A 17,229-nucleotide genomic window follows, 5' to 3' on the forward strand; every position below is an offset into this window, starting at 1 on the left:
TCACACGTATATTTTTCCATTTTTTGTTTGTATACAGTGTCTTAGCTAGCCTTTGGCCTTTCGTTTTGAGTTAACTGATTAAAATCTTTTATTCTGGCCCCCAACTGAGGTGGAAGAAATTCTCCCTTAATGCCATTGTATAACGATACCACCTGTGAAATAATGTCTTGCATTTTCTAGAGATTCATAATATTAGCCAAGATTTTACTGATCTACTTTTTCAAATGCTGAATAAACAGTAGATCAAACTGACCTTCTTGAAACCTTGAGCGTTCTGGTATGTTACGTTAAAGGCAGATTTCCGTTTTATACCAGCCTGTCGCAACACTCCTCTGAAATCTCCCTCCTTCTCTCTTCAGGATTAATCTTTGACGTAAAGCGCTCTCTGAAGTCATGAGAGCGTCGACGCAAGTCAAGGCCAACCCACGAAGACCTTTTAAGTCGGGGATCGCATTGTCAAAACATTCATAAATCAGCCTTAAGAGAGGAAGTGGGATAGTGATTGCACAACCAGCACTTTGCTCAGTAATCCCATTGCCTGTTGAAAATGGTAGTTTTGCAACATGGGATTAGATACCTCATATCTGGCACGTCGATTCTCCCACTCGGGGATTTAGGGGGTTTTGGGATTCTTCTGTGAGCACTTCTGCCCACAGAATAGGGATGCCTTCGGCATAATGGCCTCCCAGGGATAACTTCAATAAAGATTAGTTTGTTTGTATAATGAATGGCAAGATGACCCTTATCCAAACGCAGCACCCTTCTCTACCTCAGCTGGAATGCTCCTGGGACCTCCACTTACCTTATCAAAACGGCTCAACTTCCATTTTGTTTGCGATTTGTCAGACCTGTAGTGAGGGAGAGTTTTGGAACCGGGATTTGTAGAGTAGATATGCCAGATTCCCGCAGGATGAAGAGAGCTGAAATTGAAAGAGAATGCAAAGATAATGGACAAATCTTTCAAGAATTTAATAGAGCTCTCTTTTTCAAGTCAGTTCAGGAGGAATTATCCTAACATTGTATATCCTTTATGCTTTTTTTTTGGTTTATTTACTTAAAGTTTAAAACAATAACTGTTTGTTTACTAGTTATCTGTTTGTGATGACGAAACATAAATGTTTCGTTGTATCCCTCTTCATCATTTACTGTTCAGTGCTCATTGCATAAATCATTGCTTATTTATTCTACCTCATACATTGCCATAGAAACTTCTCGACATGTCAGATGACCGCGCTCATTTTGTATATGTATTCTTTTCACAAATATGGCTTACGATGAGTTTGACCTGCAGCCGCCCAGCTGTTGCTACTTCAGAGATTTATGCTACAAAGAAATTGATAAGGCGTCCGTGTCGTTTGTCAGGCAGTCGTCCAAGCGTTACAAGCGTCGAAATTCTTTGGCATCTTCTGATCATTTCCGTAGTCCCAGTGAAGCATATCATTGCGCGTGCGTCTTTAGACATGAATCAGGAATTAATAACCCTCATGAATCACTAATCATATTTTCGGTTGGCATCGTAAATACGTGCCAGGGCGAACGGGGAGTGCAATAGTTTTACAGTAGATGTTGGTCGCGGAACTTAGGGAAAAGTGATTCTCGAAAGGAAATGGAACTGAGGCATGGGTTTTTTTTATATTTTCTTTCTCTTAAACACCAAGAATCCATTCTTTACCGTATATCTTCTTCTTCGTTTAACGTGCTTTTTCCCAGTTTTCGTATGGTATATCTAAAGTGAATATGTTGCTTTTGTGGTTTAAAACTAAGGTATATTCATATGAGTTCTGTGGCTGGCTGGAAATTGATTCGACATTCTACATGCCACTATGGTTAGTAATGTAGATGTATCATAGAACGCTTTAGCCATACAGACAGAGGTTATTCACATTTATGAAAAACAAGCACTGAGAAATAAAAAAAAATGAGAACTAAGAACACAGAACAGAAATTAAGAATTCTAGCATCTTACTTTTCTGCTTGATTTGAACGTTTCTTTTAATAATTTCGAAGTGTTTGAAAAGGTGAAAGCATGAAGATATGAGGAGCCAGTTTAAAAAAGTTGATACCAAAGGGCATCCATGCTTCATATCCCGATAGTATGTGACGTAATTTTTTTTATCTTATCGTTTGTACTAAGTCTGAGGATGCGCTCAACTCTCTTCCTTCAGAAATCAATAAGATAGTCACGTATTTTTGAAGATCCCTCGTCGAGAGAGAGAGAGAGAGAGAGAGAGAGAGAGAGAGAGAGAGAGATCGCCTAGTATGCAAGAAGCTTTAGCTTTAGAAACAAACGCAGCACGAATGTAGCATTTTCTTACGGTGTGTGCTTGCGCCTGCCACACTGACGGAGGTTGGACCACGCCTTCCGTCATGCAACTTTTCACAAAGGTTAACTTTAGATAAAGTGTGCATTCATACATTATATACATACATATATATATATATATATATATATATATATATATATATATATATATATATATATATATATATATATATATATATGTTATATATTTATATATATATATATATATATATATATATATATATATATATATATATATATATATATATATATATGTGTGATGTGTGTGTGTGTATGTGTGTGTGTGTTTGTGTGTGTGAGTTCGCGTTGTTGTGTAAGGACGGATATCTGAGCCCCCTATCTCTCTCTCTCTCTCTCTCTCTCTCTCTCTCTCTCTCTCTCTCTCTCTCTCAAATGTATATGAGTTATACACCGCTATTAAAACTTTTAAATGCAGTAAGAGAAGTAGCAGCAACCTAGTTACTGTATTAGTTTTATATCCTTAGGTTTTTTGTTCTTGTTTTGCCATGTCCATGCTTTAACGCTCAGACACGCATTATATATATATATATATATATATATATATATATATATATATATATATATATATATATTATATATATATATATATATATATATATATTTATTTATTTATATGTATATTTACTTTCTATGTCTGTTGTCTTGACACAGACGTATTTAAAAAAGACGTTTAAACTATGTTTTTCAATTATGCAAAACAGTCCCTGAAAATACTTTCACCTTAAAGGAGAAATTTATCGACAACTTATACCTGCAACTCCTCCTCGGATATTCGGCTGTGACACATCTTCGTCTGTCAAATTATCTCCTTTTAAAACTTCAGCTCTTCTTCTGCAGGTTCATGACATGTTACGATTTCACGTCATTGTGTCTCAGAAGATTCCGACACCTTTTCCTTTGGCGATAAGATCAGTGAAATTGACTCGCATCTGTTCGTGACACTCGTTGCTCTCTGTGCGGAGGTTTCCAGCGTCTTTGCGGGATGATTTCAGTACACAGAGCAGCTAAGAGAGAAAGAGATTTTAGATGTTTCAAGACGGTATATTTTACTTTTCTGTAAAAGAAAACTATTGTGCCGGCTCTGTCTGTCCGTCCGCACTTTTTCTGTCCGCCCCCAGATCTTAAAACCCACTTAGGCTAGAGGGCTGCAAATTGGTATGTTGATCATCCGTCTTCCAATCATCAAACATACCAAACTGCAGCCCCCTACCTCAGTAGTTTTCATTTTAAGGTTAAAGTTAGCCATAATCGTGCGTTTGGCAACGATATAGGACAGGACACCACTGGGCCGTGGTTAAAGTTTCATGGGTCGCGGCTCATACAGCATTATATCGAGACCACCGAAAGATAGATCTATTTTCTGTGGCCTTGAGTATACGCTGTACAGAAAACTCGATTGCGCTGAAGAAATTAACACAGTGTTGATATATATGTTTCGTCATTTCGTTTTCTAGCCTCCGAATAAGTTCAAGGTTTTACAGTAGTTTCTTCTCTCCCTGTCTCTCTTTGTGTGTGACCATTGAAGCTAATCATTATTTTTTTTTACCGCACGTTTCACTCATGATATGAACTTAAGATTACAAAGAACTCTGTTTTATGACTTTTAAGTCCTCATAAAGCTGTTTTGCCAACGCACAGTAACCTTTTCTGTGGAACTGATAGATTTAGTTGCTTTTCTTGTTAGATTAAGCTGGGTTCGTACCTATGCTAGTTCTTCAATTTCTTATTCGTTGAAGCGCCAGTAGTTTCCATTACTTATTGCTGTTAGGCTTTTTACCAAGACAGGCTCCTTTTTTTCCTACGAGCAACCAATAAGATTTTTACATGAGAAAGAATAGGCCCGTGCTACAATATTTGAACGGAAATGTAGCATGCATATAAAGCCAGAATTCTGCTTAGCAGAACAGACACAGGTAGGCGTGGCAGTCTGGAGTAATAATTTGGGATTCTGACTTTCTCATGATAATGAAATAAGTATGATTAGGTGTGGGAGCGGAAGAAGCAAGTGAAGTCTTCCCTTGTTACTTTGGCTTCATCAGTAAGGGCGTTAACAGAAGACGGGTTCTCGTTTGACAACAAATTCTTCCTCATGCCAATAGCTTGCAAGAGATATTGTAATCTCTAAGGTTCGCTGTCACTTGGCTAGTCGGTAGTATATACCTAGCTGCACAAGGAAACATGTAATAGGAGGGTCTCTGTACACCAAAGTACGACTTATGTAAATAAGATTACATTATTCGACAATCGATTTCAGTTCTTCTTCTTTTAACGTGTTTTTTTCCCATTTGTATGGGGTAAGCGCGATGCCTTCTTTTTGAAGGACTTTGATTTGGCTTTGGGGTAGGCTTTGTAGTCTCGATCGGCTGCCCTGCCTGTCATCGCTTAGACCCTGGTAGCGTATGTACATGTATTGTACCAGTCACCAGCGCCCTTTCTCCCAGCAGCGAGGAGACGTTGCTCGGTTAGGTCGACAGTCGAGACGTGTGAGGTGTCTGTTGTTTTTAGAAGAAGTTGGAGTGGCTTTGTTTGTGTGTGTATTAGTCTGTAACACCCATTTTCTTTTAAGCACACCTATCCGTTGATTACATATATAATCCCGGGGTGTGTACACGGATAGCAAAGTGTCCGTCTCTCTGACCGGTCGATTTCAGTTACACGACCCTAATTTATACTTAGTTAGCCAATTGGCCATTCAAGACACTCAGATTAGATACTGATATTTAATATTTACAACAACTTACTTGTAATTTTTTAACACTACAATCCAGTTTCTATTTTTCTATAAAAATTTCCTGCAAATTATTCACAGATAGCTTGAAAAGTTGATTGTGATGATAACTACCTAATCATCTCACACCTGTGGAACTTATGATCTAGTCATATCTGTAAGATGTATTTTATTTATTTATGTGGACTGTAGTATACTGTAACATGAAAATAAGCACGGTGTATTTAATCAAAATCTGAGGGACCTCCCTTCGTAAGAAAAGGAAAATTTGTAGCACGTTAGGTGGATTTTGGATGATTCCAAGCCTACCGGAAAGAGGAACTGTGTGGCCAGAGGAAACTATCGAATATATATATATATATATATATATATATATATATATATATATATATATATATATATATATATATATATATATATATATATATATATATATAAAGGTATACATAACACGTGTATATATGAGAATATATATGTGTGTGTAAGTGTATATATGTATAATATATATATATATATATATATATATATATATATATATATATATATATATATATATATATATATATATATATATATATATATAAAGTTATACATAACACATGTATATATGATGATATATAAGTTATATATAACACGTGTATATATATGATGAATATATATGTGTGTATGTGTGTATGTATTATATATATATATATATATATATATATATATATATATATATATATATATATATATATATATATATATATATATATATATATATATATATATACACAGGGTATTTCTGAAATTAGAGGCCCCCCCTCTACAGCATAAACTAAAATTGATATTGGCAAAAACAAAAGTAATTCATAACAGGTATTTATTTAAGTTTCTCTCTGAGTATTTAATATTTTGTGTGGCCTCCATCTGCCTGTACCACAGCCTCCATTCTTGAGGGGTATGATTTCAGCAAATCGCAAAAAAGCTGAGACTCAAACTCCATTTCCCTGAGTACTTCGATCACCTCTCTTCGCAGGTCGTCGAGGCTTGGTATACCATCATAGTTTACTGTGTGCACTTGAACACGATCCTTTAAGATACTACCAATGTTTTCACACACATTAAGGTCAGGGGAGCTACCTGGAAATTCACTTGACGAGAAGAAATTGATACCACTGTTTCGAAGCAGCTCCTGTGTCTGAAGAGCCTTGAAACATGGTGCCTTATCATGCAAAAATGTGACTTCTTCAACAGATAACACATTTTCGGGATCTTTGAGGAAAGGAAATACTCCACCAGTAAGCACAGTTTTTCTGAAGTATTCGCTATTCCATGACTGTCCTTTTTCTTTGATGATCCACATTAACCATTTGGCTGTGAAACAGAGAAAAATTCCCAAACATTCAGGAAATTTCACCACTTGACGATGCGCATGTCATCGCTGATATCATCCAACTTTGCAACCCAAATGATGTCACTTTTATGATTTGGCTTTCTGACTTTGTAAATGAAGAATTCATCTGATGCGGCAACATGGAGAAAGTCAGCTTCATCCCAATCTTTAAGAAATGAACCACAAAACCATGCATGGTCTTCTCTCTGTTGCTGAGTGATGTTGGGCTTTGCTGATAACATGAAAATGGCTTGATACCAGATTTTTCAACTCACGATATACAGCACTATAACTTCTTCTTTCCCCTTTTTGTTTCTAGTTCAAGCGCCAATTTAGATAAAGACTTTCTTGGTCTACCCACTGCCTCAGCTATGATGTCTTTTGACTCCTGAGAAAGGACTTCAGGCCTTCCAAGATTCTCACTCTTATCGCGATGACAGTCATATGGATTTTTGTTCCGGTTTCTTTTAACAAAGGATTCATCTCCTTTAATGTATTTAGCTATCCTGGGATGTGAAATGAAGGATGCGCCAGCATCCCTGGCCTCTCTGAAGGTTATAGCCCAGATCTGGTCAATCCATCTGATTTTCTCCGAGTCGTTAGCCATGGCTGTATCTAACTCCGCCTGAAAATACAAGAAATGTAAAATGAAAAATAGCTTAATAGAAACTTAAAATAATGTACTTGGAGATAGACTATAGCAGAAAACTTCATAACTTTCCATTTGTTTTGTGGAGGGGGGACGCTCTAATTTTGAAACACCAGTACATATATATATATATATATATATATATATATATATATATATATATATATATATATATATATATATATATATATATCCCATAGTTTCTTCAGGCTACCCTATTCCTTTTTCCAGGTTTGGAGTCATCCTAAATTCTACCTAACTTGCTACAAATTTGCCTTTTACATTATATATATATATATATATATATATATATATATATATATATATATATATATATATATATATATATATATATGTATATATATATATATATATAAATATATATATATATATATATATATATATATATATATATATATATATATATATATACATACATAATGTGTGTGTGTTTGTGTTATTTAGTAAACAACGAATTACATTGTGGAGAAAAGGATGACTCTAAAGATGAGCAACAATGTATGTCACCCAACTGTGCTTATAACGGTTCACTGATTTCAAGTTGGAATAAGATTATCAAAATTATGAGTGAATTTCTTGATAAGATATAGAAGTCATTCTTATAAACTGACAAGTGAAATCACAAATTTAAATTCTTCAATTTTAGAAGCCAAATAGTAGAGTCTACTATAAGTGAGAAAGATAACTCTGTAAATGAAGTGAAGCCAGACCCTCAAAAATTGATGACCAAAGGAGACGATGATGTTATCCTTGGAGAGAGAGAGAGAGAGAGAAGGGGAGATGGGGGTTTACAGTAAATAAGTGGCGAGAGCGAGAACAGTATCCATTGCACTCGTAACGAATGATTCACTCCTGGGCATCGCTCTGCCATCTATCAGTTTCCCTTGAAAGCAAGGAGGGGTGCTTGTCATTTACTTTCGAACTTCATTACTTTGCATGAAAATGCACAACGCCAAAACCCGTGAAGGACGAAAGCGGATTATTATTTAGATATTACTTTGCAAATATTCAGGTATCAAGTATTAAGTCTTTGTCAAGTGAACTCTTTACATCATATCTGAGTATTCTTCCAATTTGGGGATTTTATCACGAATTCGAAAGTGAAATTCGAATCAGAAGGAAATTCACAATCGGTTTCACTGGCGGTGTCTGTTGCAAATTGCTAAATCAATTACGAATGGTCGTACAATCAGGAGGATCTCACCCATAGCGTAAATTTCTTTGCATGAGAGTTTTGGGTTACTTCTCAAAAATTGTTACTGAACGATGGGAAAATTATTAAGATCTTGTTCCCACGTGTTTTGATCTTCCACACACACACAAATATATATATATATATATATATATATATATATATATATATATATATATATATATATATATATATATATATATATATATATATATATATATTTGTGTGTGTGGAAGATCATATATATATTTATATGTATATAAATGTGTGTGTAGTTGGTCATGTATGTATATACATATGGGTGTATTTGTCTGTTAAGGTTTAAGTGTATACTTTAATTTTATATTAGTAAGAGTATAGTGTGCAATTTTGGAGATCGGCCATCAGGCAATTAGACTTTGAACACCTGAATTTGGTGTGATTGGTTGAATTAACTTTCCTGGGAGCTGTAGTCTGTATCAAAAGTACTGTACGTTCTGAATGTCAAAAAACCCTTGTGGCGTTGCCGGCAGTATCCCAGATTATCTTGATATTTAAATTCTGAACAACTTTTATTTATCCATTGGACGTGACACACATACACCCACGCTCTCGCTCTCTCTCTCTCTCTCTGAAGAAATTGAATTTACCTCCCCTATTTAGCGTTAGAGACATGTCCCTAACGTAATACTTGACCGTGGGTGAAATCTCTCAAATGTAAAAATTAAACCTTGAGTGACGTCTGTGGATCCCAGTTCGTCTTAACATTTAAATTCCGTACAGCATGTGTTCATCCGGTGTATGTGACATTCTCTCTCTCTCTCTCTCTCTCTCTCTCTCTCTCTCTCTCTCTCTCTCTCTGAATTTACCAGTTATTTTGCGTTGGAGATGTCTCCATGGTTTATTATCGGGACCAATTTTGGGAATTCCTCATTTCCTCACGTTGAATCTTTCCTAATGATTTGTGATAAAGATGCGCAAGTTGACCGTGAACAAATCTGACCCACTGAATTTTTGTATAGATGTGTGCGTTATTTTTCAGCTATGGGTAAAATTAAGTTCTCTCCTGGTATATAAAAGATATCTTGTGGACAGACAAACACGAAGACAAACAAGCAGGCAGACAAGTACCTGCGAATATATGGCCTTCGGTCACCTTAGAAGAATAATGAAAGAATAAGACATAAATAAAATAAAATCCCAGGCTATTTATATGAAAGCTACTTTTAACGTTCGTGCTTACGAGCACCAAAATAATACTAATAGCAATGAGTCAGAATTCTACTATTGTGTCCATTATTGTTATTTAAGAAAAAGCATTATAGATCTTATATCGCTTCCTCTATCATTTCAAAACATTTATTTAATACGCAGTGTTGATAATGAGATTATGATCTATCTGTAGGGAGGCCATTGTAGAGTTTTTGATTTAAAACGTTATTGATTTCTGTGTTCTTGTGTTCTTTGTATTTTTGCCGGACAACGAAAATTGACTTAGTTGCTGAATTATTAGGAAAATAGTGATTGATTTAGCACAAGCAGCGTAAAACGCAACTTCTTTTTTTTTTTTTTTTTGCATTTTCGGTGAGATGTCTAGAAACCAGGACCTAACCTACTCTTCTATAATAAAAGGTTTTGAGGTAATTGTCTCATAACTGCATGTAGATTGGTGTAACTTTTTTTTTATTAGATAGTATTATAATAAATGTTTTTTTCTTTTTATTATTGGCCACAGATTTTGAGAAGTAAAAGCCAAAATGTTGCTCATTGCAAAGAACACAAATCAATCGTTTTTAGATATCTGCTTCCCGATAGATATTATTCACTGGATGTTTTATTCAGGATTCGTAACGAAGTAGCTGTTTGCAATGTGTTACTCTCCATTCCATCTTGATATCACCTTGCGTGACACTTGCTGATTGCAGGTGAATGGTATCTTTAGAATAAAAAAGAGTTTGCCTCAGCTTCTAAGGCTGAACGCTGGATGGATTCGTCCCCAAGCATACATAACTCATGCAGATCATCCCAACCAGCCGAGGCAGTCTGCCTTATATGCGTACCTGTGTACATGTTCATGTCACCGCAGACAAATTAAGCTAGCCTTTTTTATATACATGCAAACAGGTCATGTTTCGATCGGCCGTAAAGGCTTGAGGACATGTGAAGAAGTGGCTTTTATTCGGCGGCAAGATGGAATCGCGTCAGCGCTGCATCAGTAATGGGAGTCTGCTCGTGACGTTTCGATTTCAAGAACAAGCTCGATTTAGTCGGTCTTTTGTATTCTCTGGCCCTCTCTCTCCGCATCAGCTGTAAATGTTCGCCTCCCTGGTATGTCCGAGGTGTCCTGCGTAATCGAAAATATGCAGGTTTACCTTTTGCGACAGGTCATCGTTATTCCAGTTCTCGTTCAGAAACATCACTTGAATTTTGAAGTGTTTATTAACTAAAGCACTTCGTCATAGGAAGAGCGTCAAAATTTTCTTGTGATGAGACTCATACCGAGACTTTCATTGCCCCACGAATCAAAAAGGTGCTTTGTGGTTGAGTTGTCTCATTCCGAAAATGGTGACGCTAGTTGTATGGCTGACTGATAGTCTGAGAATCTCAGGGGGATGATATCACTCACTTTGGGAGATGAATAAAACCCGATCCTTGTTAAAAATCTAGTTTTCGTTGAAGAGAAGAGTTGAAAAGATACAACGACATCTCTTGCATATTCGTTTGAAATATTATTGCTCAAATCGGAAGGTATTGACAAGATCCGAAACACTGCGAATAAATTGATGCAACCTAAAAGATCTCATAAAACGCTCAGATAAAAATATGGATCACTTATTTATTTTACTTGGTTTGAGGTTCACTGCTATATCAGTGCTGCTATAGGAAGGCATTAAATTACAGGTTTTACACAGCTACAGGCATTAGCTTACAATTAATGGGTTTGTTGAGCAGTCATAAGTTCAAGATTTTTAATGTTTACCGTATTCCTATAAGTAATCATTTTGATTTTTTGGTTTTGGCGCTGTAAGTTTCATATGACAACTTTCATAAGTTTCTCTCAATGCATGCTCCCCACTAGTGCCTGCCAATAGAGCTTTTATTGCTGGGAACCTCAGCTGCAGCTGGGTGAGTTTTTGTGGCCGCTATTTTCTTCTGTAGGAATGTATGTATGTATCGTGATGCAAAACTTCGGCTAAAGAACAGAACGAAGCTACGTTATATTTCAAATACTTCCAAATCACTCCATGGGCAAGATGTTTTTCCCATTGCCTCTCCTGCTGGGTGCAGCTGCAATAGTTTACAGAGAAGTTTAGTCAATAGTTAAGGCGCCTCACCTCGAAAAAGAACGTTGCAGACGCTTTATGCGAGATTAAGAGGATGCCAAATCTGTCCCGGGAGGGTCTAAAGTATCCCCCACTCTTGCTGAAGTAGGTGGTTCAGCCTATGGAAATTACTGGCCGTCTTAGATCTTACGACATGTTTGTCAAAGTCTCTGCTTGATGCATGCAAGAGGAGCAGTAAAAACCATTTGATCCTGCTGTGAGGGCCAAGTTGCATGCATGTCATGTATAGTAATACTCGACAGTGTCAATATATATACAGTATATATATATATATATATATATATATATATATATATATATATATATATATATATATATATATATATATATATATATGTGTGTGTGTGTGTGTGTGTGTGTGTGTGTGTGTGTGTGTGTGTGTAGATATAGTTATATGGGTGATTATGCTTGTGTGGATCGTGTCTATTTTACGAATTGCAGTACTAGTTTTTGGATATACTGTGTGACGTAATCAAATAACAAATTATAGGCTCGTAACACAATTTAACAGGATGAGACCATGCCTTTTGAAGTTATTGTAAATGTTAAGGTAATATTTCCTTCCTACACCTGCATTTCTGTACCGCCTAACAGTGCAGGTGCTCGCAGTTCTTCTTTTAGTGAATGCATATGACCGAGGCAGAATTTTGATTAGGAGTGTTCTTATTCCTTTTTTCCGTATTCTTATACATAACCTGTAGTTTGGTGTGTATTTTCGTTTGACAAGTGCTCACATTGTAAATTTTTAAATTCTCTCTCTCTCTCTCTCTCTCTCTCTCTCTCTCTCTCTCTCTCTCTCTCTCTCTCTCTCTCTCTTCTCCAACGCGAAACGATTGCATTATAGATTGTTTTGTGTTTATATAAGTAACCAAACTAGCGTATGAGATGACTTGCTTTGGATTTTGAGATGGCATTATACTTCGCTTTCTTTTCCCTTGTGGTAATTGCATGTTTTTGACAGGAATATGGCCTCCCTTTCACTCATCTTTTTAGTCCATATTTCGGTGACCTTCACCAAAAATTATTTCGTAGAGGACCAATAACCTCCTGCGAAGAGATACACACTTTAATGAAAACTGAGGATAAAGGAATTAGCGTGATTTGATCTTTAGCATAATTTTTCAAATGTGCTTGTTTATTTTTCTCAAATAGAAAGGTGTTTTAATTACTATACCATATTGTACATAAATGAATATGATATTAGTGTTAATATAACAGCTTTAATTGAAATGATTGAAAACATAAGGAGAAAATAAAAAAAATGTATTTAATTAAGTCATGTTTGGCTGCTATTGTTAAATGAATTCGTGTGAGGAAAGATCAGAACAGGACCAGTCTTCCAGGTGATATGATCAGTCAATTTTATCTTCCGTTGAGTTTAAATGTATCATATTTTATTCATGTTTATTTTTATAGGTTACCTATATTTATGGCAAAGAATTTAATTGCTTTAAGTTGATAGTAGAGTTTGTTATCTACGATAGCGTTGATGTCTTTCATCTTGCTTTGTAAGCTGAAGGTCGTTAGAAGATGCCACACAAAGAGAACTATATGTTTCTCTTTTTAATTTTTAATGAAGTTTGGTTATTATCGCTATACCAAACAGCGAGGGCTTTCTTTACATGCAGTCAATATGAGGCTTTTTATATCATCTCGATGGTAGATTATTTACCATAGAAACAAAGATTTGAGTTTCTACTCTTCTCTAGTTAATTAGGTGAAATTGTGAGTAGCTAGAAAGTCATATGGTACAGTATAAGATATTCGTTGGCAACTTGAATTTGTAGAGGAACAGTTCATAGGTTTAGGTAACCGGGGAACAATCGACTAGGATTATGAACTAGTGAGCGCTAGATCGTCAATATATATACACTCACACGCACACATTTAATATACATATATACATATATATTATATGTATATACAGTATACATACACATACAGCGCATGTGTGAGGAAGATGAGTTTCCTCATGAATAATATTGAAAGGCACAGAAGTCTCAATCTAACTGTTCAAACATTGGTAAATATATATTGAAAGTATGCGTGTATATTTTACAAGCTGTACACATTCTCCACTTAGGGAGTTTAGCTCTAGGTGTAATGCCCCTGGATCTCAGTAAGTATTTTAGGATGAGGTTGCTAGCCTCCTCGTGTTACTTCATGACAAGTGACTCACGACAAACAGATAACTCATGGAAATAATTCTGCATATATATATATATATATATATATATATATATATATATATATATATATATATATATATATATATATATATATATGTATATATATATTTATATATATAATATAATATACTGTATGTATATATATATATATATATATATATATATATATATATATATATATATATATATATATATATATATATATACAGTATGTATGAACTAATGTATAGAGTCATGCAAGTGTTTGAAATTTGATAAGTAGTTGCCATTTTTCTGTTTATGCAGTTTGGTGTCAAATCCATCTACAACTTGTTGTAACTTTCGTGCACATTTAATCAAAACTTACATCATTACCTTTGACTAATCAGAACAGTAATTTTTTTGGTATTGCGAAATATTCTGTGCATATACTGTGAGCAATATTCATCGGGATATATAATATAATAAACAAATAAATAAGATGTGGACGGAGTGTTCTGGGTTAGGGCTTCCAGATATTAGTTGGATTCTAACTACAAGCGATTTTCAAATTTTACTTCTTGTGAGAATCAGTTGCTTGTTTTTGCGTACTTATTTTGTAGAAGTGAGGCTTTGGAACTCTTATCTGGGAATCTTTCCCAATTAAACAAACACCCCAGGTTTGATCACCAACAATGGTTGAGTATTTGAACTCTCATTTCATAGCCTTTAGATTTTTACCAGGGGTGAATGGACACCTTATCGAGGAGATAAATTTTCAGTGTTTCTTTTGTTACGTTTGCCTGGTGTAGCGTCACTCCATTCACCTTTCAGCAACCAGTTTCTACTTTTCTTAATTGGTACAACAATTGCCTGCACAGATCGTATTGTCTTCGTTAAGTGTGTTCACTTTACATTCATTAGGCATCCTTCCTAACACCTAACTTGGGAGAATGGCCTTCTTCTCCGTTAAATGATTTTTCTGAGCTAGACCAATAGCTTCCACGTCGCTTTTTAGGTAAAATAGGACAGTTCCACAGTCTAACTTTATATACCTTAGTATTTCTAAATCAAATTCACAAAGACGGACACACAAATAGGAAAACGGACACGGATGAAAACTGCATGGGAAACAGTTAGTGGGAATGATCTCACCAGAATAAAAGGCGGAGAGCAACAAATAAAACCACCCTGAGAAGAAGGCAATAACATCCTTAATGTTCATGAACCGTGTCTCTTGTTTTATTGCTTTTGTCCAGAGCATTAGTGATGATTATTGTGGCAGGATTTCACTTAAGACGCGTTAGTTTTTGTAGAAGAGATTTATAGACCTATTATGCTTGCAAATATACGTCGTTGCGTGATGTCTGCTTGGCCAGGGTTTGTTCGCGTTTGTATTGGTGATGTAGACAGTCTGCTCGTTCCAAAAGAAAGATGATTTAGCTTTAGTGTATGGGCAGTATGTATTCATTTTATTTAGCTTAAATATTTTGGTGTTGTATAGCTTCATAATAATGGAATAATTTTGTCCTAGTGTGTAAAAGATACTATTTACGTGTAGGCGCAATACATGTATATAGAACGTTTTGCTCAATAAATTTGCATATGTTGTTGGTGTTGGTTGATTTGTATGTGTTGTTACATCTTTTTGTGCCGTTCAGTATATGCATAGTGAGCAATCTCTTTGTAAATAACAAAATATTAGTCGATGTGAATTCATATCACTCAGTTCCCTTGTATAAGGAACAATGGTTGTTCGTACGTGCGTTAGGAAGTTCGTTCCATTTCTACGACCTGGAGAGAAACTTGGAATCATTTTCTGGCTGCGAGAACTGACATTAGTGTTACCTTCGAAGATGCTGTTTTCGGCCCGCAGCGAGGAGAGATATAGATTAAGAAAAATTTACACCACTTTCCGTAAAAGTCAGTGCGTCCCTCGCTTCTCGTTTGTCCGTCACGGTGCCGTGTGTCGATTATCCGCAGCGACGCTCGTGGTGCAGGTAATGACGGGGTTCTGCGACCAGAGGGCGCTGTTTTATTAGTCGACCGGAGACAGAGCGTACGGCCAGAATTATGGCACAGGTTGTGCATGGAAAGAAAAGGAGAGGGATGCTAGAAGGCATCTCTCTCTCTCTCTCTCTCTCTCTCTCTCTCTCTCTCTCTCTCTTTCTCTCTCTCTCTCTCCTTGGTATTATCTATTCAGTTGGAAAACTTGAACATGAGATGTTAATTACGGATCTTTGCGTTTTCTTTTTGTGTGCTTATGAGCAATTCTTGTAAAATAAAATGAAAGCTATCTATAGATTTGCTAAGTTGAAACCCGCAGAGTTAATCAGTTTTACAGTATATTAAACTATTTTATGTATTCGTATTTTAAACATGCGCACACACACACACAGTAGTTTTTTAAATAATATTTCCTGCTTTGGAGTACATGACTCGAAATTATAATTTTAATAAAATTATAGAAGGAACACATTCTGTTACAGAATTCTGCCTTATTCCTTAGATTATGTTTTGATGAATTTAAATAACGAATGTTATCCATAAAAGTGCTTTAATGACAAGAACATATTTGACAACAACGGTATTGAAAATAATAATAATAATAATAATAATAATAATAATAATAATAATAATAATAATAATAATAATTGACAAAGCTGTAAACAATAAAGGTAATTACCGTGATTGCCTTTCTGACAGGTGCTTGCTTGAAAAATGTTAAACTTGATTTTAAAATAAGCAGTCAGCCTCTAGCCATAATCTGTAATATCTTCTGGATAATTACAGGTGCGATATATAAACAGTTTGCATACTGTGTTTATAACTTTCCATTTTATCAAGCAGACTACGCAAATGGGGTGCTCCCCCCATTCTCTCTGATTTTCTCTCGGTCTTTAATGTTCCTCGCATATCTCTTCGCCGTTTTTCTCGTCTCATTTTATTATTCTGTAGATTACCTAATTAGGTACCGTTTTTAATCATCGACTAATTTTTTATTCTTTACTGATTTAGTATTGAAAAGGGTAAGTGAATTAATAACACGCTGCCTGTGCTCTCTTGTAAGAAAAAATTATGAGAGAGAGAGAGAGAGAGAGAGAGAGAGAGAGAGAGAGAGAGAGAGAGAGAGAGCGTGCGTGCGTGCGTGCTTGGAGAGTAGAAGCAGGTGTGCTCGCAGACTTAAACGCACCGCACGCAATACAATAACCTATCACAAAACATTAACCCGGGTGTTGGGCACCGGTACCATTTATCACTTACCTTAATAATCAAGTGTCAGATTTCAAAACGAACGTCTTAATTCATTCTGCCACCGTGAAATTGCATTGCCCGGTTTCAAAAAGTCTCTGCGCTTGTTTCCGAGGTGTATTCAAATGATTCCCACGCCACTTCCCTACCCCTCCCCACACCCCATCCCACTAGACTTACCGAAGCCATTAGCACCAG

The sequence above is a fragment of the Macrobrachium rosenbergii genome, chromosome 51, assembly GCF_040412425.1.
Source record: "Macrobrachium rosenbergii isolate ZJJX-2024 chromosome 51, ASM4041242v1, whole genome shotgun sequence".
NCBI classification, from domain to species: domain Eukaryota; kingdom Metazoa; phylum Arthropoda; class Malacostraca; order Decapoda; family Palaemonidae; genus Macrobrachium; species Macrobrachium rosenbergii.